Here is a 23941-nt window from a genome sequence, read left to right as displayed (position 1 = left end):
TAATCTGTGCTAATGAAATTGGACTGTTCTTACAAGAATGCACCTATGGAATCTGCAAGCCTACAATCAGCTTCCCCATATTTTGGGAGCTCCTCCTCAAGTCTGAAATGGAGGCATGATGTCTTGTGCATGCTGAGCTCTGATTTGTCACAAGAATCAGACTTGCTAGTTTGGAGGCAATCTCTGTTCTATCAATACTAGTCACGGTTCTTGCAACCTCTTGCTCCACAAATCAGATGGCAGTTATTTCTTTAAACATCTTCCATCTTTTCTCCAAAGCTGCTCCATTAATCTTTCTCCAAATAAATAAATAATAAAAAATAAAATAAAATAAAAATAATAATAAATAATTTGTTTGGTCATATCATCTAATCATTTTGTTCTCTTCCAGCAGAAAAGGAAACCTCTGATCATCTTAAATTTCTTAAAATGAGATACTTTAAAAATTGGGCAAGTCAGAGAGAGCTGTGAAATGCTTGAGAAAGATAGTAATAATTTGAGGAACATCTAATCACTGGCTAGATCTGAAAAATAATAATATAACAGAAATAAAGGATCTGGCAGTAAAGAGGTCTGGGCTCTGGTCCCATTTGAGTCTCCATTAAACAACATGACTTCTGAAGTCCCTCAGCCTCTCATGGCCTCATCTGTCAAACAGCGAGTAAGTAGGTCAGCGCTTCCAAATTGTAACATGCACATAGATTACATGGGATCTTACTAAGATTCTTCTTCAGTAGCTCTGGGGTGGGATCTGAGATTCTGCATCACCCAGGATGCTGTTGCTTCTGGTCAGACCTGAGTAGCAAGGTCTTGGAGGAGCTCTAACTAGTCCTCAACTATATATATGCATAAGAATCTCCTTGGAAGTTTACAGAATACTCATACAAAATAAATTCAGATGCCAAGGATCTATCTCTAGAGAGAAGAATACAACTGGCTTGGGAAGGAGTGCTGGAATCAGTTTTTCTACAAAAGCTCTTCAGTGATTTTAGTATATAGTAAGGGTGAGCATTGCTATGATGAGCTCTAGGAGTCTATGAGAAGATGTACACAAAAGCAACTCTAAGCAGGAAGTGTGAATCAGGCGGCATAGCGATACCAGATTTCAAACTATACTACAGAGCAATAGTAACAAAAACAGCATGGTACTGGTACCAAAACAGGTGGGTGGACCAATGGTACAGAATAGAGGACACAGAGACTAATCCACAAAGTTACAACTATCTTATATTTGATAAAGGGGCTAAAAGCATGCAATGGAGGAAGGATAGCATCTTCAACAAATGGTGCTGGGAAAACTGGAAATCCATATGCAACAAAATGAAACTGAACCCCCTTCTCTCGCCATGCACAAAAGTTAACTCAAAATGGATCAAGGAGCTTGATATCAAATCATATGATGTCTTGTGCATGGATCTTATGTCAGTAGGATATGATTTTATAAAATTGCATGCCCCTTTTTATTTTTTTCAGATAATGTAGCAAATTAGAATCTTCCTTTTTTCTGCTTCTGATGTGAAAGTAGAGAGAACAGGGCAAGTGGCATGAGCCTGGACAAGGCAGTACCCCGAGACAGACTGTTAACACAGAGCTCATCAATGAAATGGGGCCTGTCAGACCTCAGGCTGTGGCCTGACCAAGATTTAAATGCTAAAACACTTTCAGTTTTAAACCTAAGTAGTTAGAACTCTAAACCAGTCAGGCCAAACCACCTGGCAGTTCATAATTTGGGAACTTTAAGTTTGGAAAACCTGAGTGCAGTAAAAAAGTTTTCCACTGTTTATTCAAGCTGAAGAAAGAGGTTCTTGTGCCTGATTTACATTGCCCCATTCATCAGAAAAGTAGAAGAAAAAGAAAATGGCTCTTTGAAACAGCAGCTGTCTGCAAAGAGGATGAATGTTGTTAAAGCAAACTAAGAAGTCAGGGCCTCTGCTGAAGGTGAAAATAGCCCATTTATTCCTGGTGTCCTGGGCCAGGTGTGGGTGGCAAGATGCTGTTCTGGGTGTCCAAAGGGACTTGGAGAACAGGTTGTATACATGAATGTCTGAGCTGGTATAGGGCAGCATTATGATGCCAGTTGTGACCTCAGTGGCTTCCAGGAGTCACAAGCGAAAGGGCAGATGCCATATGCATAATACCAGGAGCAAGATAAAGGAACAGACCTAGGGGCCTGAATGGAGAGCCCAGTTCAGGGGAGGCTGGGAATCAGAGTTGAAGAAGTTGTGAGTACAGTGTATTCTGTGCTACTCCATTTGCAGAAATTTCCTGGAGAGCCCTGGACTTTCCACAGGATGTGGAATTGGGATTAGAACCTGTCTTATCTAGATCTTAAAGGGTCAGGTGGACTATCCTGGCTGACAAAAGATGAGATGGGGGAAATGATCAAGATTGTGTATTTTCTTTATGCTTGTGCTCTAAGTCATTTTATCGGTTTACATGCATTTGGAAGCAGTTGAACCCAGATAGTCTAGACCATTAATATAATATGTAAAGATAATAAAATGAATCAGATATAGCTTTCCTATGTTCATATATGAATACACAACCAGTGTAATGCCATATCATGTACAATCATAAGAATGGGAAGCTATACTCCATGTATGTATGATATCTCAAAATACATTCTACTTTCATGTATAATTAAAAAAAACAAATAAAAATTTTTTAAAAATATAACGTGGTTATATTTTTTAAAAATATAACGTGTATTTCTTGACTTGGTTCTTGAAAAAAACAAAACAAAATGACTTATTGGGAACTTAACCTCGGTGAGACTCAAAGGCCCCTGGGCTGTATTTCCTTAGTGATAACTTTGGCAGGCTGTCGGAACACTGACCTTGATACTTGTCCAGACAGGCACAGAGCCTGTGTCCCAGACGGCACAACTGGAGACTGTGCTCATTTTCCATTTCTGAATTGCTCAGAGCTTGGTGAAGTCACAGGTTTTGAAGAGCTGCAGAGTTATTTGGAGGAAATAAGTTGCAATCGTGGAAGAAATTCAATGAGTTTGAGTCACATTTTAAGTTCCTGTGGCTGCTGTTGGAATTTTAGAATTTCCATAGAGTTTAGTAATTTCTGAAAATTGGTTTCCCTATTTATGAGTGCTAATTTGAAACATCTGTAATGGACATGTACTGACATATTTTGTACCCATTTTATAGGGAGTTGGCAGTGGGGCCTCGGCATGAAACTATGCTGAGGGGACACATTGGATTGAGATCCTAACTAAACTCTACTCACCAAACTGTGCACATTAGGTGGGGTTGCAACTCATGGGGAGGAAGTGATGTATTTTTATGTGTCTGTCCGGAGGAGCACCATTCCTAAATTCACACAGGTGTCAGGTAAGCAGGCTAAAAGACCTCAGCAAATGATGCAGTACGAGGGTGGGCCTCAATGTCTCCCTTGGGCTATCTTGAGATGCTGATCAGGATGAGACACTCCTATGTGGGTACTTGAATAAGACAAGAGACACTTGGATGTACCTTACTCTGGATCCCTTTGGACTGATCAGTTCCCTGTAGCCGGGAGAAAATTAAAATACTTTTAGCAGACTTGTTATTTAAATTTGGATGGCAAATTTCCAGATGTTTCTGAATAAACATGGGCTTGTCTTATAGATGTATTATACTTTCAAAGACAGAAGTATATTATGCTTATGAGATAGGTTCAGAATCTCTGGGATTTTGGAGGTGAGTAGGTATCAGTGGACATTAGATTATAACATCAATGATGGCCTGGGTCTATCATGTTCAATGCTATATATCCTGCCTTTTGCACAGTGCCTCCCAGGAATATGCACTCAATGAATACCTTTTAAATTGATATATATGTGAATCGGGCCCCACGGAGGTAGATTTTTTTAAAAATGGGGCAAACTTAATATAGTGGTTAACCAGGGAGAAAGTCACATTTATTTGGGGCATATATAAAAAGGACTTTTCAGGGGCTGGATCTTATGTCAGTAGGATATGATTTTATAAAATTGCATGCTTATCTGTGTGTAAGTATCAAAGTGACTTTCTTAATAATAGAGTGTTCTTACAAATGTACAAGACACAGTTTCTGCCCTCACATTGCATAGGTCTAGCAGGGAAATGGTCACTTGAACAGATATTTCCAATAAGGAGTGTCAAGTGCCATGACAGAGAAGCTCAGAGTTCTATGGGAGCAAATGAGAGGCAAACCTACCCAGGCGGAATGGGGTGATGGATGCATGCTTCCCGGGGGGAGAGGTCTTCTTGAAACTCTCTCAATAGATATACTTCCTTTGGGTTGGGCTCTGGCTCTCTGATTCTCTCACTCTCAAAGGTGCAGTTTCACTCAAGGTCTTCTACAGGGCTCAACACCCCTGGTTTTGTGGAAAGTAGCTGTACACCTGAAAATACTTCACCTCCTCCAAGGCTGTCACTTCACTACTGTGGAATAGTACAGTGTCTACACCCCAATACAGGTCAAAATTCACTCAGAAGAGCCTTATGTGTAGGAATGTCTGAATTAAAAATCACCACTTATCAAAATGTTTTAATTATAATATTTTCTGATATTAAACCTGCAATATTTTCATATTTAGAAATCTGATTTCCTGTTGTGGAACTTAGAATTTTCCTTTGAAGAATAAAAATTCCAATAATAAGCCTATTTTTTAATAACGAGCCTACTTTATCAATAATTCATTAATTCAAGAATGGATTAAACCATTCATGAAGGCAAAACTCTCATGTCCCAATCACTTCCCAAGGTTCCATATGGTCCCATCTCTTAAATACCTTACAATGGCATTAAATATCAACAGGATTTTTTTTCTCTTTTCTTTCTTTTTCTTTTTTTGAGGGGGGCATTTAAGCCAAGCTAGGTTTGCAGAGAATCTAATCACCTACAGTTCCTCTCCCTAAGAATGGCCCTTGTACACTTTACACTCAACCTGTCTACATTCAACCCATCATCTCCTTCCTTAAACCTACTCTGCTTCCTGCGACCCCATCCCAGTAGAGGATAGCAACATCTGTTCAGTTTCCCAAAGTAGAAACTTGGGCATTTTTCTTGATTCCTCTCAGTTTTATTTCTACCTTGTTCCTTACTGCCTGCCTCTAGTCATTTACCAAATCCTGTTGGCTCTACCTTTTTAATATTCCTTGAGTCCATTCACATTCTCCATTCCTAGGCCACTTTCCTGTATCAGACCTCCATCATCTCTTACTGGGTTGGCCAACAGGAAGCCATTTTCAGATCTGGTCAACAGGAAGCTGTTTTCCGATTTCCCCACCTCCTGTCTTACTTCACTCAAGCAATCTTTCTTGTGGCATCTGGAGCCGATCTTAAAGCACACATGATTGTCAATTGGGTTTTAAAAAAAGGCTAGTGGTTGTACACTACCCTCCAGTTACTGTTCAGGGTGCTGTGGTTCACACTTCTCTTGGGGACATAGTTCTGCTGACCCTTCTTTAGCTTTACCTGTTGGCCACTTCAACTTTCATGCCATTATCATCTTTCTTTAGTTCTTTGGATGCTCTTTGTTCCCTCATCTGTAGGTCTTTGTTCTTGTGAGCCCTTTTGTTTAGCATGTTTGCTAATGTCCTATTTTTAAGCTTTCAACTTGGATGTTATTTCCTCCTTGAAAGCTTTCTCTAACTTCCTCAAGTCTAAGTCAAGTTCACCTATTTTAGGCTCCCCAAATATCTGGTATGACTCCCATTGTTGCACTTACTCTACATTGTCATTGCTTGTCTAGGTTCTGAGATATTAGTTGAGATCTTTGAAACTGGACCGTGTGAACTCCAGTGTTGCATCTCTAGCAATTACCAAATGTCTTGTGCTCAATAAGTTTCTGTTTATAGTTATTACGCTATCATCTCACTCTTCCACATTTGGCTTTGTGAGGGTTAGGGTTAGGACTCTACAAATTACACTTCTTTGCCACCCTCTTCCTGTTAGCCTCTTAAGTAAATGACAAAGGGAGACTGCAGGGCTAGTTGAAAAAGGGAGGAGTCAGTTTCTGGTTGGTTTCTTATTCCTGTTGTCATCAACCAGCAATGCTGCTACAATGGTGCTACTTCGCTGGCAGAGGCAGTTACAGTTTGCAAAGGCCGGTCACTTCACATCTTCAAAATGACACCAGCAATAGCCAGCTGGTACCTCCTCCTCACATGTCTGACCCCAATCCCATGCACCAGAATCTCTTCTGAACTTCTAAGTTTCAATAATTTCAATTTCTTCCCTTTGTTCCCCCATCCCTATAAGCTGCTTCCTGCAATTGTTACTATTGCAATAACTTGGTGTTTTATCCTTCTTCTTCTTTTTTTTTTTGCTTTTTCAGTTACAGAGTTAACAATTATTACCTGAACATTCTCTATATTAAATGCTGTCTGTTAAAATAACTGATTCTGGTTTCCATCTCCTAATTGGACCCTGACTGATAAAAGGTACTATCTAACTCACTTATTTCTTTTTTTTTGAAAGAATAACAAAAAATATTTTAGAAAAACATAAGACTTACGGAAATTTCCAGACAAGCCATACAAAATGATTGCAAGTTTTTTTTTCTTTTATTTTTGAAGGGGGGAATCTATACCTGACAGCAAAATCACAATGTTGTTAGTGAGGGCTGTGATGTTTGTTTGTTTAATGTTCCCATTTTAATTCAAACAATCAAGCTTGTCCATCTACAGAATCTAAATGCAGTTAGACTTGACTACAGTGCATATTCTAAAGAACTGGTTAGCTGCTTTTAACCAATGCAATTAGTTCACTATAAAGGGGGGAGAAAGGAGCCCATAAAATTAAAATAAAACTACCTTTCCCCTCAAAACAAAAACAAAAACAAAACAAAACACCCTTACTCCTGGCAGCTAACCCTGACAGCTACCTTCATTCACAGTGCTTTATACTTAAGCCATGATGGGGGCTTTTATAAGCAGAGAGCCACTGCTTTTAAACATTTCGCAATAATCCAACTTCTAGCCACAGCTTATATATTTTTTTTTTTAAAACATTTTTTTAGGTGTAGATGGACACCATATCTTTGTTTATGTATTTGTTTTCTTATGTGGTGCTGAGGATTGAACCCAGTGCCTCACATATGTGAGGCAAGCACTCAACCACTGAGCTACAACCCAGCCCTTGGCTCAAGCTTTACAACAGTAAATCAGGACAAAGCAAAGATTTGCTAATGTGCATTTAATCACCAAAGAACTGAAGATGTCTGAGCTTTCATTTTGTAATGTTTCTATTAAGACTGTGTCCATTAAATGCAAACAAAAAAGGAAGACGTCTTGGCAGAACAGGAGAAGTGAAGCACACTTGATGATCAGATGGATTTGAATATTATTCATATCATATAGACTAGTCCATGCTCTAGCTGTTTCTGTGGCTTGGTCTTGGTTGGTCTTCCACTGCTCCGCTACATCATTTGCTAACGGATCATCTGGATTAGGAGCACTTAACAAAGCCTGGATCCATAGCAGAACTGTGCAGATCTGCAGTGCTGGAGACCACTTATCTTTCAATATCAGACATATTCTTCCCAACTTGTCTACATTAGGATGATAAATTTTGGTCATGAAATGTACTTTAGGTGCTGCCATTGGGTATTGTTCTGGAAGGAGTAGTTCAAGCTTAAAAGTCCCTCCCTCAAAGGGGGAAACCTGGGGGCCAGCAATTTGAGTATAAGAAAATAACAGGCGTTGCTCTCATATGGTTATGCTTTCATGCCAGGATCTGGTTCTGCCAGAAAATGCTGGGTTTCCTTGATGATCCTGTAGGGCAGCCTGGCTATCTTGTCAGATCCGGAGTTTGGCCTCTGGTTTCGTCTCCGGCTCCGCTTGCGTCATGCACGAGTGGAAGTCCTGCTCAACTCACTAAATTCTAACAATAACCTAACAATGATATAGAAAGTAGTTTATATCTCTCTATTTAAAATTATTTGTTTGTTTATTTATTTATTTATTAGGTAGGAAATTGAGGGATAGAGAGGTTAAGCAGCTTGTTGAAGTTTACACAGCTGAATAGTGGCAGAGCTTGGATTTGAACCCACACAGGCTATTTTCAGGGCCTTTGATCTTAAACATTGGGCTGCTGGTTCTCCAACTTTAGTGAATATCAGAATCACCAGGATGGTTCATTAAAACCTGAGTTTCTGGGCTCATCCCAGGAATTTCTGACTCTGTGGAGCTAGAGTGGGTCTGCGAATTTGCCTTTCTAACAAATGCTCAGGTGATGCTCTTCCCAGGCCCACAATTTGAGGATAATTGCAGTGGACTACAGGTGTGAGAGCTTTATGTAATTAAGACACCCATGGAAACAGCTTGGCAGGCTTGGAGTTGTGATATAACTATCCTTCATGGATTGTCCATTGGATTTTTATCTTCCAACTGTATATTATAAAGGAAAAGAACTAAAATAACATTTACTGGGAATATTTCATGGAAGATCTCGTCAACCCTACGAGATAGGTGCAATTACTATCAATCCTGTCTAACAAGTGTGAATTTATAAAAGATCCATAGAGTATTCAGAAGTGAGAAAGGAGTCTTACTTTCTTCCTTTCTTTCCTCCTTTTCTCCTCCTCCTCCTCCTCCTCCTCCTCCTCCTCTTCTTCCTCCTCCTCCTCCTTCTCCTTCTTCTTTTTGGTACCAGGGATTGAACCCAGGGGTATATTTAACCACTTAGCCACATGGAGTTTAACTAACTTGTCCAAGGTCACATGAAGTAAGTGATGAAGATGGGATTCAACTCAATTTATTAAACTCAATCCATCTGACGGTGTGTACTTCCCTGAACCATTATATTCTACAGCTTCTCTTAGAAGTCTACAATAAGAGTGGGTTTTTAGGGAAAGTAGAGCACAACTTCAAATACTAGGCTCATTGTGGGAACAGCTGCTGCTCCCCTGTGGACCACCTTCTCCAGGGGAGGGTCCATCAATGCGTCCTCACTGGGAAATTCAAGGCAGCCCAGGCCAGCAGCACCCTGCAAAACACGTCTGCAGCTGTGAGCACCCACTTGCTGCGTGTTTATTCTTAAGGAAAAGAAGTAAATTGAAGACCAGTTTAAATGCTAGAAACATGATTATAGCTTGTGTCTCACAGACTCTATATAATTTAGGATTTTTTTTTTTCTCACGGTAGACTGCCGTTCCACACTCAGAATTTTTCTGTTCACTTGTTGGTCCTATGAGGCTGGAAGCTCCTTGAGGGCAAGGCTGGTGGGCAGTATTTATTCACTTCTGTATCCCTTGGTGTCCAGCACTGTGGCTGGCACATCCTTGATATTTAATAAATATCAATTAAACTTATTTTTTGGAAAAAGACCTGCCTGAATATCCTTTTCTTTGGTATTTTCTTGGATAGGTGATGACTCAGAACAGAGCCTACAGAGGAAGAGGAAGGGGCAGCCTGTGAAAGGGGTATACTTTGTTCAGTTTAGACACAGAGGTGACTTTCCGTTGAAGGGGGTTATTTTGAGAGAGTTAGAAATTATTTACATGTCGGTCAGTCTAGTAGCCAAAATGGTTCTCATTAAGTCTGGAGGAAATTCATGTCTCCGCTCTTCATTGTCTATTTGAAAATTTCCTCATTTAACTGTAGCTGCTCTTTACTTAGCATTCCTCTATGTCAGGTGCAGCACTAAGAACTTTCCATGACGATCTTTCATTTAATAACCCCACAATGCTGTGAGTTGAGACCTTTTAAGCCCCAACTTCAAGTCCATTTTATAAGTTGAGAAACCGAGGATCCAAAAACATTGAGCAAATTACCCAAGACCACACTCTGGTAAATGCAATAAGTAGAAATTAAATTCAGGTCTGTCTGACTGTAGAGTTTGTGCATTTTCCAAAGATCTTTTGTTTTCCTGCTTCCTCATACAGGGCCCCTAAACCCATAAAAATGGGGTGACAGATTTTCATATTAGAATTCTTTCTTCAGCTAGGAGTGCTTAAAATCCCAATCATCCTTCTGAGAGTGTGGTGTCCCATACACCACCCTGAAGGAGGAATTTGTAAAAGTTCCATAGAATATTCAGAAGTAGTCTCACTTTTCTTTCTTCCTTTCTTCCTTCCTTCCTTCCTTCCTTCCTTCCTTCCTTCCTTCCTTCCTTCCTTCCTTCTCCTCCTCCTCCTCCTCCTCCTCCTCCTCCTCCTTCTTCTTCTTCTTCTTCTTTGTTTTTTGCTACCAGAAATTGAACCCAAGGGTATTTAATCACTTAGGCATATTCCCAGCTCCCCTTTTATTTAGTGTGTGTGTGGAGGTACTAGGGATAGAACTCAGGGGCACTCTGCCACTGAGCCATATCCCCAGACCTATTTTGTGTTTTATTTAGAGACAGGGACTCACTGAATTGCTCAGTGCCTCACTTTTGCTGAGGCTGGCTTTGAACTTGTGATCTCCCTGTCTCAGCATCCAGAGCTTCTGGAATTATAGGAGTGCACCTGGCCCCAGGGAGTTTCAATTTGTGAATTTCTTCGCCCTTAACTTCTCTTATCACATTTGCACCAGGAAGGGTTAATGTGATAATTAACACTATTATGGATATGCTACGTTGGCTTTTTAGGACATCTTTTTAATATGTTCTCTTTTCGTTGGTGTACATGCACAATGCTGACCAGCAGTGCTGTTAATCCAAACTTGGGTTTCTCTGAAAGTTCTTCTTAAGTGTCTTTTGAACCTTTAAAATGTTTAGATCAGAGCTACTGCATTATATTATTGCATCAGATTTAAGATGTCAAGTCTAGAAAAACTTTAGTTAATTCAGAGATCTCTGGATAAAGGGGGTGATAGCTCTGTTGATACATATGAAAACTTCTCTTGAAATGGAGATATTGAAAAAAGTAGATTTTATTAACCTTTCATTTCCTTGTTTTCCACCCCTCATCTAAAGATGTATTGAAATTCTGTAGCTTGAGATTTCAAACAGACTTGACCGCATTTCTTTACCCTGGATGAAGTATCTTAAGGGTGAAAAGGACATCTGGTTGTTTCAGAATGAGATTGATTGGAAGTCCCCATCCCCTAATTCCCTACCTGCTGCTATGTCTTGATCTTATCCTTAGCTGAGCAGGTTCACAATATTAATTCTAGTACAACCAGAGTAAGACTGAGTTCGTGGGGAAGTAATGACAGTGGACACAGGTGGCGGTGGCATTCAGTAAACTCCACCAGCAGTATCAGAGGTGTAAGCTGTAGAATCTAACACTTAGGGGTGATGAAAGTGGTTTCCTCATCAGGTCAATCCTTTGAGAGATATTGAGCCTTGTTGCCTTCATCTTTCAAGCCTAGTCACTCATTTCTTTTGGTCTGTTTTATGTTGGTATAACAAAATACTTGAGGCTTATGATTTATAAAGAAAAGAGGTTTATTTAGCTCAAAGTTATAAAGGTTTAAGAGTATGGTCTGTGTGTGGTGCCTATATCTGCTTGGCTTTGGTGAGGGCCTTATGGTAGATGGCATCACTGTGACAGTGCACGTGGAGGAGAGATTCAGAGGGAGGTGCCAGGCTTGCTTATAACAACCTGCTTCGTGGGAAATCCTGAAGAGGTAGGAATACATTCCTACAAAACAGAAGTCCCTTGTAAAGGACTAATAACCTCCTACTAGGCTCCACCTCTTGAAGACACCACCACCTCTCAACACTGCCACACTGGGGACCAAGCTTCTGGCTCATGAACTTTTGGGAGACAAACCATATCCAAACCATACATCACCCATTTTGATCTTCATGCAGCTCCTCAAAAATTTTAAATTTAAAATATTAAAGTATAACAAGTTCCCACGTGTCCTTTACTTTATTTCACTCTTTATATAAAATACTTTCTTTTGATGAGTAAATGGCAGATGTCATGGTATTTCACCTCTAAAACAACATGAGTCTCCTGCAAACAAGGTCATTCTCCTACAAAGCCACAATGCCATTATCACACGTAAGAAATGTAGCCTTGATATATCACCAAGTTTAGTTTATACTCAAGTCCATTCATATTCCTTACTTTCTGAAAATGTTCTTATTGCTTGCTTTTTTGAGGAAGCAATATAATCAGACTTTAATTTTTTTTAGTTGTAGATGGACACAATAACTTAATTTTATTTATTTATTTGTATGTGGTGCTGAGTATTGAACCCAGTGCCTCACATATGCCAGGAAAGTGCTCTACTGCTGAGCCACAACCCCAGTCCATATCCAGACTTTCTTTTTTTTCTTTTTTCTTTTTTTAAAGAGAGAGGAGAGGGGGAGAGAGAGAGAGAGAGAGAGAGAGAGAGAGAGAGAGAGAGAGAATTTATTTATTTATTTTTAGTTTTTCGGCAGACACAACATCTTTGTTTGTACGTGGTGCTGAGGATCGAACCCGGGCCGCACGCATGCCAGGCGAGCGCGCTACCGCTTGAGCCACATCCCCAGCCCATATCCAGACTTTCAATAACACTTTTGTGCTAGATCATTTCACACATAAATTTGAAAATGCTCTAGATAGTTTTAAATATCCCAGGACTCAACTTTCATTAATTTTCTATTTCAAATCCAAGATCAAATTCAATATCATTTCATCTAGAAATATTTTAAAACACAAAATACTTGATGTAAATACTTTTAGAATGCTGGAATCTCCTGTGCCCAATATTCCTTACATGTTGAATCAAAAAAAAAAATACAAAACCCCCAAATGTCTTGCCTGTTTTATTTTACTTTTTGAAAAAAATCTAAACATTTTTAAGTGTATAGTTCAATAGTGTTAAATATGTTCACATGGTCATGCAGCCAGTCCCTCCAAAACTCTTTTTGTTTTGCAAAACTGAACTCTGTACCCACTGCACACTAACTTCCATTTCTCTCTCTCCTCAACCCCTGGCAACTGCCATTCTACTTTCTTTTTTTTAAATTGTTATTTTTAGATACACACGACAATAGAATGTATTTTGAAATGTTATACATACACAGAGTATCATTTATTCTAATTAGGATCCCATTCTTGTGGTTGTACATGATGTGGAGTTATACTGGTTGTGTATTCATATATGAAATAGGAAAGTTATGTCTGATTCCTGCTACTCTTTCCTATTCCCATCCCCTCTCCCTTCCCTTCATTCCCCTGTCTAATCCAATGAACTTCTGTTCTCCCCTGCCCTTAGTGTGTGTTAGCATCCACATATCAGAGAGAACATTTTACCTTTGTTTTTTTTTTTTTTTTTTTTGAGATTGGCTTATTTCACTTAGCATGATAGTCTCCAGTTCCATCCATTTACAGGCAAATGACATAATTTCATTCTTCTCTATGGCTAAGTAATATTCCATTGTGGATATATAGCAGATTTTCTTAATTGATTCATCTGTTGGAGGGCATCAAGGTTGGTTACATAACTTAGCTATTGTGAATTGAGCTGCTATAAGCATTGATGTGGCTGCATCACTATAACACACTGATTTCAAGTCTTTTGAGTATATACTGAGGAATGGGGATATCTGGGTCAAATGGAGGGTCCATTCCAAGTTCTCTGAGGAGTCTCCTTACTGCTTTCCTCAGTGGTTGCACCAATTTGCAGTCCCACTAGCTATGTGTGAGTGTACCTTTCTCCCCACATCCTCACCAACATTTATTGTTCCTGTATTCTTGATGATTGCCATTATGACTGGAGTGAGATGGAATCTCAGTGCAGTTTTAATGTGTGCCATTATACTTTCTATCTCTATGAATTGACCACTCTAGGTACCTTGTATAAATAGAATCACGCAGTGCCTTTTTGTGATGACTTATTTCACTCAGCATTGTCTTCTTCTACCATGGTGTGGTGTGTGTCAAAATTTTCTCCCTTTTTTAAGGTGGAATAATATTCCATTCTATGTATTTTCCACACTTTGTTTATTCATTCATTTTTTGATGGACATTTAGATTGCTTTCACTTTTGGGTTATGGTAAATGATGCTGCTATGAATATGAGCATTGTTTTTCTTTTTAAAATCCAGAATCTGAACAAGAATTATACTCCTGATATTCTGTTTATACATTTAATTTCTGCTAAAAATCATTGAGTCTTGATCTGTTGCTAGACACAATAAACTTGGACCACACTCAAAGGTACACGGGACAGCATGGTACCTTGTATGGAGCTTGCTTAATCAACTGGATGCCAAATATGTGAACTCATGGTAGGAGCTGGCTCCCACATCTCATGTTTCTCTGCATTAGCCTTCTGCTTCTGCCTTTCTGTATCCTCATATGACTCCCTCACTCTGCCTTAGGGAAAAGGATGAGTTAGGAACTAGAAACTGTGAATATATGGCCTAGGCTCCTCTCCTCTTCTTTTGGGGACTGGCTGCTCTAACATGCCTTCTACCTTGCAATTCTGGGGATTAGGTGGGAGGCATGGACCAGACCCAGTCCACTGTTGCCATAACTGAGTGGATAATCTATTGATTATACAGTATGACATTCCAACTTAGCTGTTAATAAAGTATTTGGCCTTTACCTCTTAACTATTTTTTAAAAAATTTACATTTTTCAATTGGTGCATCTTCAGGATGAAAGGGAAAGGATTGCTGCTTATTGGGTTTTTTGAAGACCTCAATCATCAGGGAGACACTTGGATCTTGAACCTGACCATAGCTCACAGTGGCTCCCTCATGTTGCATAGATCTGCTCAGGACACCAAGTTCCAATTTGGAAGGTGGTAGATCTGCATAGAAACATGGGGTTGCCTAAGCCAATTTAGCATCAAACTGATTTGGCTTTCTTCCCCTGGTAGGAACATTCCTGTTCTCATCCCCAATTCCAGTTCTGAGAAGTAGAGCTCTCCCTCTTGCTACAGGCATAGGGACATTGTTAAAAATTATTATTATTTTTTCTTTAGACTCTGTTAGGCTTTCAGAAAAGATACCCCAAAAATGGGCTTCTATGTGCTGAGAGTCCCTAGAACCTACGTCAGAATCTAAATGACAAACTCCTTCTGTACCCCTTCATTCCTTCCTTCTTTTCTTCCTTTCTCTCTCTCTTTCTTTTTTCTTCCTTTAGTACTGGGGATTGAACCCAGGAGCACTTAACCACTGAGCCACATCTTAAGTCTTTTATGTTTTTTTTTTCAGGAGAAACCAGGGATTGAATTCAGGAGTGCTCAACCACTGAGCCCCACCCCCAACCCTGTTTTGTATTTTATTTAGAGACAAGGTCTCACTGAGTTGCTTAGTACCTCACTTTTGCTGAGGCTGGCTTTGAGCTTGTGACCCTCCTGCCTCAGCCTCCCCAGCTGCTGGGATTACAGGTGTGCACCACTGCGCCCCGCTCTAAGTCCTTTTTATTTTGAAATAATTTTCAATAAGTTTCTTAGGTCTTTGCTAAATTGATGAGGCTGGCTTTGAATTTGTGATCCTCCTGTTTCAGCCTCCCAAGCCCTTGGGATTAAAAGCGTATGCCGCTGGGCCTGGTTTCTGTGCTTATTTCAAATTATAGAAAAAGAGGGACTTCGATAGTCTCATATAATCTTTGTGCGCCAGGTGCGCATCCTTGAACTAGTCTCTAGATTTGGCTGTCTTGGATGATGGCACCTTCTCTAGATCAAATAACAAGGAGAAATGACAAGAGTTGTGTGATATCAGAAATGACTTCCTTCACAACAGAGGATATGGACTGGCAACTTTCCATTAGAATAGAGCAAGGGAGGGGCTGGGATTGTGGCTCATGGGTAGAGCACTCACCTAGCACATGCAAGGCCCTAGTTCTATCCTTTGCAAAACAGTGTCGTGGATGGGGCTCTGTGGTTGAGTGCCCCTGAGTTCAATCTCTGGTATCTCCTGAAAAACCAAACCAAACCAAAACAAAACACAGAAAGGACTTGAGATGTGAATCAGTGGTTAAGTGCTCCTGGATTCAATCCCCAGCATCACATAAAAATAAATAAATAAAATAAAGGTATTGTGTCCAACTATAAATATTTTAAAAACAAAGGAGCTGGGCATAGTGGTGCACACTTGCAATCCCAGGAATTCAGGAGTCTAAAGCCAAAGACCTCGCAAGTTTCAGGTCAGTCTCAGCAACTTAGTGAGGCTCCAAGAAACTTAGTGAGACCCTGTGTCAAAATAAAAAAGATTAAAAAAAAAAAAAAGGAGCTAGGGATGGAGCTCAATGGCAAAGCATTTCTGTTCAATCCCAGTACCAAAAAAATAAATAAATAAATAAAATAAAATAAAAATAAAGAAAGGAAGAAGAAGAAGAAGAAGAAGAAGAAGAAGAAGAAGAAGAAGAAGAAGAAGAAGAAGAAAAAGGTCAAATACTATAACCAACTTACCTAGTACAGCCTATGTGACTTGGGACAAAGCGCCCAACTTCAATTTTGCGTCTTGGTTTCCTTGGTTATATAACAGTGGTCTACTTTATGCTTTGAATATAGCCCTTGCTGCTTAGCCACTGTGACTTATTTTTAAAATGTCCATCTTTTCTTTTTTCTTCCTCTCTCCCTCCTCCTCCTTAATCTTTCCCTTTCTCTAATCTCAGGGGAAACAGGATTACCTTTTTTCCCCATCCTGGGCAAAAGTTATTTGTCCTTAAAGCACACACCCACCACAGGAACAAAGTAATTCATACTTGGGGATGGCACCAGAAGATCTCAGAAATGACTGTCTCCCAGATTAACAAGTGAGTTACAACTCTGAACAGAGAACACGTGGAATATAGCCTTTGAATCACCTCTTTAAAAGTCCCCTGTTCCCCTTGATGGGCAGAATCACAGCTTCTGGGACAGAAGTTCCCTGTGTTTCTCCTTTGCTAGCAAAGTAATAGAATTTCTTTTTTCTTAAAATGGTGTCCTCGTTATTGGATTGGAAACTGGGACAAGGACCGAGATTTCAGTAACAGGTATAAAACAGCAAAGTAATCAATATTATCAAGTTATCAGGATAAAAGGAGATAGGACACATATAGAACACTTACCCCAGGAACATCTCAATAATTGATGCTCTTTATTATATCATCTGTAACATTTTTTCAAGTTGCTTTGTGTGTGTGTGTGTGTGTGTGTGTGTGTGCGCGCGCGCGCGTATGTTTGGTATTAGGAATTAAACTCAAGATTTCATGCATGGTAGGCAAGCACTCTACGTCTGAGCTACAGTCCCTAGCCCTTTAAATTACATTTTTAATCTGAGTTACTTTGGGGAAGATTTCCCTGGGGAAGGACAAATTCTTCTGTGAATTGTTATGACTCTGGTTAGAATAATATTTCTGATGCAAAGGGTGGGGTGAAGGAAATGTTTATTTCCCTGGGGAGATGGTCTATGGATGTGGCTCCCTTGACTACCTGGAACTGATCCAGGATAACATGTGGATGATAGATGGCCTATTGATACTAACAAAGACTATTGTACTGAAAGAATTTTTGGTCTGAGGCCAGCAGCCAGATTTAGAATGAAATGCACATACTTTCTCTTCTTCAGAAAGGTTTGAATAATAATAACTAACTCTTGCAGAATCCTTAATATATACCAGCCACCTGTCATTGTTCTAGAGGCTTTGCATATGGTAATTCATTTCTTCCTTTCTACAAGACAGTGGGGTGGATACTATTATTATCTTTAATTTACCTGAGTAGAAACTGAAACATTGACCTGTGCTAAAAAAAACAAAAAACAAAACAAAACAAAACAAAAAAACCATCAATAACTGACCTTGCTTCAACCTTACACCTATCTCTATGCCTTGGTCCTCTGACTGTTCCTCCAGAACTGGAGTCTGACCTTGCTCTCCTTACTTCTTCCCAAGGTTAGCATTCTTTCACAAGACCCAAACCTAAAGGCCAGCTCCCTAAGGGCTGCCACCTGAGTAAGTCTGGTCCAGGGGGAACTAGGATGTAATGCCAAAACGGGAAGAGTGTAGGCTATGGGGTGAAATGTTTCAAAAAAATAGTATCTGTTGAAAAATTCCCTTCAAGGGAAAATTGGATTTACCCTTAGGGCAGGCATGGAAGCTGGAGGGAACCAATGTGCTGTCCATACTGAGTTCTAGATGGGGAGGACAGCACGAGCTATGATGGTCAGCGTGCAGGGAGACAGAGGAGTGTCCAGTACTGCTCTGCTTCCATTCCAGCGAAGCTCGTTTGGACATAAGGGATGAGACTCCATACACATATCTTAAGATAGGGGGCTAGGCAGAATTTCTCTGAAATCCCAGAAGAGAGCCTTAACTGAACTGGAGGGTTCAAATTCAAGGAGAACCTCAGAAGGGTGAGGCAGGATGATGGCATGATGGTCAGTGTTTATCAGCCAGCTCTCAAGAAGACAGAAAGCACTTGCCAATGTCTATGTAAGTACTTCTGTCATGGCCAGTTTCAACCATAATATGTCACTGAACTTAAAGTTGGGAAGAAATAAACACCATAGACTCTTTCAAGTTGGTGTGAGTCTCCCCCAGTATACTACATGTTAATTTTGATTCTTTTTTAAATTTTCCAAGTTTTTTTTTTTTTTTTAATAACTGCTGTTGAATCCAGGGGCACTTAACCACTGAGCCACATCCCGAGTCCTTTTTATATTTCATTTTGAGACAAAGTCTCACCAAGTTGCTTAGTGCCTTGCTAAGTTGCTGAGGCTGGCTTTGAATTCGTGATACCCCTGCCTCAGCCTACCAAACTGCTGGGATTATAGGTGTGTGCCACCTTGGTGGGCGAATTTTCCAAGTTTTTAACAAGGTATTTTTATTATTGCTTTATAAGCAGAAAACCCATAGCAAAAGTTAAATTTAAAAAAAGAAATGTGGGATTTCTTGGGATGGGTGGGATGGGATGATATGTGGGATGTGGAATGGTGCATTAAGAACAAATTTCCCTGATTTCACCCTTTTCTGAGGGTCAGTCTAGGTCATCAGTTGCCTCTTTTCCTCTGGGATCATCTGCGGACTTGTGCCAGGTTTGGTTTGGTTCACAGCTACCCTTAAGTGGATTTATTAAGGAATAATCCACCTGGGCTTGGTGGTGCATGCCTGTAATCCCAGCATCTTGGGAGGCTGAGACAAGAGGATTGCCAGTTCAAAGCCAGCCTCAGCAATGGTGAGGTACTAGGCAACTTAATGAGATCTTTTCTCAAAATACAAAAAATTAGGGCTGGGGACGTGGCTCAGTGGTTGAGTGCCCCTGAGTTCAATCTGCAGTACCTCCCCCAAAAAGAAAAGAAATAATCCCTTCCTATTTTGTGGGACATTGTTTCAGGGAGAGGTTGATCAGAACCACATGGTGGGGGTCTTGGGAGCATTTGGCTTTCCTAAATTCAGGTTCTGAAAGGACATTCCAGGGTGATGTTTAGGGACCAGGCTATGTGGCCCTGAATAGAAAGTTTTTTAAAAGCTGTAATTTATATAGAATAAGCCTTTTTTTCTTTCATTTTTTCTTTTTTAGTTTTTAGTTTTTATTTATTTATATGCGGTGCTTAGGATCGAACCCAGGGCCTCACACATTCCAGGCAAGTGCTCTACCGCTGAGCCACAACCCCAGAACACAGAATAAGCCTTTTATTATGTTGACCAGAAGTGAAAAGTTATGCCATGGAAACTGTGTACTGTGTGTGAAATTTGTACATGAACATAAAGGCTTGACACAGATCTTAGAAAAACAATCTCCTCTGGGATGTGATTCAGTAGTAGAATACTTGCTAACATGTGCACGGTCCTGGGTTCAATCCTTAGTAGAGAGAGAGAGAGAGAGAGAGAGAGAGAGAAAGAAATAATCCCCTTGGGATTAAGTTCTGGAACATCTGAATCCAGTTTTGCCCTTAGATTTTGGTTCTGGGCTTCAGCCTTCAGCTCTTCCTCAAGCAACTTCCCAACTTCCTGTTTCTGACTAAGGCAGTCCCTAAGGGTTCACTATTATTTATGGAGCTATTTATCTTTTGTTATTATTATGATGGGATGTGGTTGGCAGGAGGGGTTGGCCTAAGGGGCCCAGGGCTGGGCATTGATAGACAGGAGCCTAGGAGCACTGGGCAGCCTTGAGTGAGGCAGGAAGGAGAGGCCAGGCCAGGATGCAGGATGGGAATGTGAGAGGCTGGGGCCCTTCCCCTGGGAGCTCAGGATGCACAGGGGAGCCCTAGCCCGAGGTAGAAGGGCAGCTTCTCTGTCCTCTGGGTCCTCAGGTAGTAATTGGAGCCAGAGTGAGGCCACAAACTGGGAGGTAACACTGCTCTTGTTTGAGGCCTGGGTGGATATTCCAGTTACCTTACACTGAAAAGTAAATACACACAAGTCCCAAATATGGTGCTTCAGTAGAGGGTGGATAAGAAACCAATTTAGGAGCTGCAAGTCTTGAGCTACAGTCTCATTTCAGCTACTAATTAGCCATTGGGTAAATAATTGACTTTTTATTTTATTTTTTAAGTATTAGGGATTGAACCCAGGGTCTATCACATGCTAGGTAAGTGCTGTGGCCCTCTTTATTCTATTTTGAGATAGGGTCTCCCTAAGTTGCCCAAGCTGACTTCAAACTTGCAATCCTCCTGACTCAGCCTCCCAAGTAGCTGGGATTACAGATGTGCACCATCAGCTATTCTGGCATTGTTTTGTGATGCGTTGTTTGAGATAATTGTAGGCTAGCCCAGGAAAGCTCTAAGGATTTAAGAATCTTTCTTAAATGTGGTCTGCAGGTGACTTGCCTACAACTCCTTCCTATGGGCTCTTATTTGGTCCATTGGAGGCATCTTCTAGTTTCTTCCACTTGCTGGTCTTTCAAATTTCATACTGGAGTCCTCCTTTTCCCTTTTATTAAGCATCTGTGGAACTTCTGACAGATCTACATGCTCTTCTATGAAGCTACATCCCTAACGTTGACAGTTTTGATAAGTATGTATCTAGGACCAAGGTTCTCAACTGGGGGGGGGGGTCGGGATTGTCACTTAAGGGACATTTGGCAATTACAGGAGACATTTTTGATTGTCACAACTGAGAGAGGACATATCCAGTGGGTAGTAGCAGCCAGGGCTGCTGCTAAACATTCTATAATACACAGGATGGCTACCCACAACACAGAATTATGCAGACCTGAGTGTTAGTGGTGCTATGGTTTGGCAGCCTTCATCTAGAACATACATGTTTTTTTTTGGTTTGAATTTTATAAGAATATTATTAAATCTATGCATTGTTTTGCAATCTGAATTCACAGTATTTCTTCAGGCAGTAAAGGAGACTGAGACTCTAAGCAAAAGGAATAAACATAGGTCCAAGGCAGAAAAATGGAGCATATTTAGAGATAAACTATGTAGTTGCAAAATCATAGCAGAAGAATGCCCTGGTTTTGGAGTGAACAAATGAGGTTTGAATCTTCATTGATGTTAGATCATGTCTTTTATGAACTCATATACAATCACTTGTCTTTGGTTTGTTGAAACAACACTTGCCATAAAAAGTCCGTTAAAGTGGCTGCCATGAGACTCCAGGGCACATTCATCTGAAGCACAGCGAGCTCAGCCTTCTTTCTCTCATGCTTATTCTTAGGAGTGGTGTAAGCCTTCTTCCTTCTCTTAGCACTACCACAAAATATCAATACTAGATGAACAGTGTATTCCTTTTGAAAATCGTTGTCAGACAAAGTGTGTCTGTTTTCTAGTTGCCTGCCAGTGAAGGCCAGTCTTTAGTGGTCAAGAGGAATTTTTTCCTTATCCTGGATCTTGGGCCTTTGCATTTTCTGTTGAATCTAAGGATTCAACCTTGGGGGTGATGGTCTTCCTTGTAAGAGTTCTTATGTATGTCTCTATTTTAATGGAATTTTAGTGGCAGTTCCACATCATTTGTTGGGTTGGAAAGTAGGGTTAAATCTTAACTCTGTCTCCTAAGATCAAAGAACTGAGTGAGAGAAGAGATGCACTGGGATCTGTGTGACCTCACAGCCATTAGTCCTCTATAAGCCTCAGTTTCTATATTTTTAATTTGAGGAACAACACTACCTACTTTGAAGTATTATTGCAATCATTCATACAGGTAGTAGTTGGTAGGTGCCCTTCAACAGATGAATAGATAAAGAAAATGTGGTACATATATGCAATGGAATATTACTCAGCCATAAAGAAGAATGAAATTATGGCATTTAATGGTAAATGGATGGAATTGGAGACTATTTGCTAAGTGAAATAAGCCAATTGCAAAAAACAAAGGCCAAATGTTCTCTCTGATATGTGGATGCTAACCTACAGCAAGGGAGAGTGGAGAGTGAAAGAATAGAAGTTCATTGGATTAGACAAAGGGGAATGAAGGGAAGGGAGGTGGGATGAGAATAGGAAAGACATAAATTCCCTATGTTCATATATGAACACATGACCAGTGAAATTCCGCATCGTGTACAATGACAAGAATGGGAAGTTATAATCCATGTAGTTATAATATGTCAAAATACACTTTACTGTCATGTATATCAAAAAAGAACAAATAAAAAAAATAAAAAATAGGTAGTGGTTGGTTAAGCACTTGCATCTGGTAGGTTTTCAATAAATATTGACTATTATTATTATTATTGTTGTTGTTATCCTTTTATTGTCAAATAAAATAGATGTAGAAAATGGCCCAAACAAATAAATAGCTTTGTGGATTATCATAAAACACACACATGCTTGTAAACACCACTAAGGTCAAGAAATTGAGCTTTGTCAACCACTCCAATTTTCTTTTTCATGTGTTTCAGTTCAAAGTCAGCCTGGTAAAGTAATATATTTAGCGTATTCCTTTAAGATTTTAGCTTGGGATATATTTAGTTGGAGGATCCCCAACTGTTACACCTCAAGTATAGCTGTTAAGGAGGCAGTTGGGTATATAAGTATGGAATTCAGGGAGCCGCCAAGGTCAAGGAACAAGTTTGGGCACAGTAAACATATAGGTGGCATTTAAAGCCATGGAACTGGTGAGGTTACCTAGCATGACCAGCCAGGTGACGCACAAATGAGGAGACAAGTTATCACTTGGCTTTGTGCTATAATAATTAGGTAAATATTGATTTCTCCAAATGACCCCTTTCAACTATGAAGTACATAAGGACATTCAAAAAACTGTTTTCTAACTACCACAGAATATCAAAAACTTTGTTCTTTGAGGAAGTAAGAATATGATATCCTATACTTGTCTGGTGAATCTAAATCACTTTGACACACATAGGCAGGCTCAATTTCCAGGTCGGGTAGAGGGCATCAGATAAAGGGTGTTATGAGAGTCTCTCTTAGATATTGTGTCACACATGAACTTTTGGGGGACACTTCATATCTAAACCATAACATGGTGACAAGGTGGGGATAGATGAGACAGAGGAAAACTCTTAGAGGATGAGTGAGTTACACCATGGACAATTAGAGTTCAATGCTCTGGGGATACTCTGAGAGATGGTGTAGAATATACTTCAGTATTGAACCACCAAGGGACAAGGGAGGGAATGTATCTGTCTACACAATCCTGGCCCTTGGTTGAAGGTCATTCTTGGGAGTTGTAACTCTCTAAGAATTTCTGGTGAGCTGGCATGCACTCGTAGATGAGGCAGAGTGATGCTTTGTATGTGTGTGGGGGTGAATTTTTTGGGGTGACCTTCAGGATGGGCAGAGGGGATACGGCATGGCACCATGGTGGGTGCTTTTGTGTGACCTTATTCACTTTCATGACTTTTAAATGGAGAATAGAGTACTGAACTGCACTGGTTTAGTGGGAAGATTGAGTACATTAAAGTTCATAAAGTGTGTTTTAGCTAACTTTTCAGTGCTGTGACCAAAGAACAAGAACAAATTTCAGGAAGAAAAGTTTATTTGGGCCTCATGGTTTCAGGGTCTCAGTTCATAGACAGCTGACTCCATTGCTGGGGCTCAAGGTAAGGCAGAATATCATGGGATAAAGGCCCAGAGGAAGAAAGAAGCTGCTCAGCTCATGGGTTGGTCAGGAGGAGGGGAGGAGAGAGAGAAAGAGAGAGAGAGAGAGAGAGAGAGAGAGAGAGAGAGAGCGAGAGAGAGAGTCCATCCTCAG

General features: G+C 40.2%; 1 pseudogene; it reads right to left on the bottom strand.

Annotated features, from left to right (window-relative positions):
- Positions 1 to 7124: 7124 nt before the first annotated feature.
- LOC107154259 lies at positions 7125 to 7825 on the bottom strand (annotated as a pseudogene).
- Between the last annotated feature and the right edge of the window lie 16116 nt (positions 7826 to 23941).

The sequence above is a fragment of the Marmota marmota genome, unplaced genomic scaffold, assembly GCF_001458135.2.
Source record: "Marmota marmota marmota unplaced genomic scaffold, marMar, whole genome shotgun sequence".
In the NCBI taxonomy this organism is placed as follows: domain Eukaryota; kingdom Metazoa; phylum Chordata; class Mammalia; order Rodentia; family Sciuridae; genus Marmota; species Marmota marmota.
Note: the sequence above shows the minus strand (reverse complement) of the source record. Positions and strands in the feature narration are given on the sequence as shown.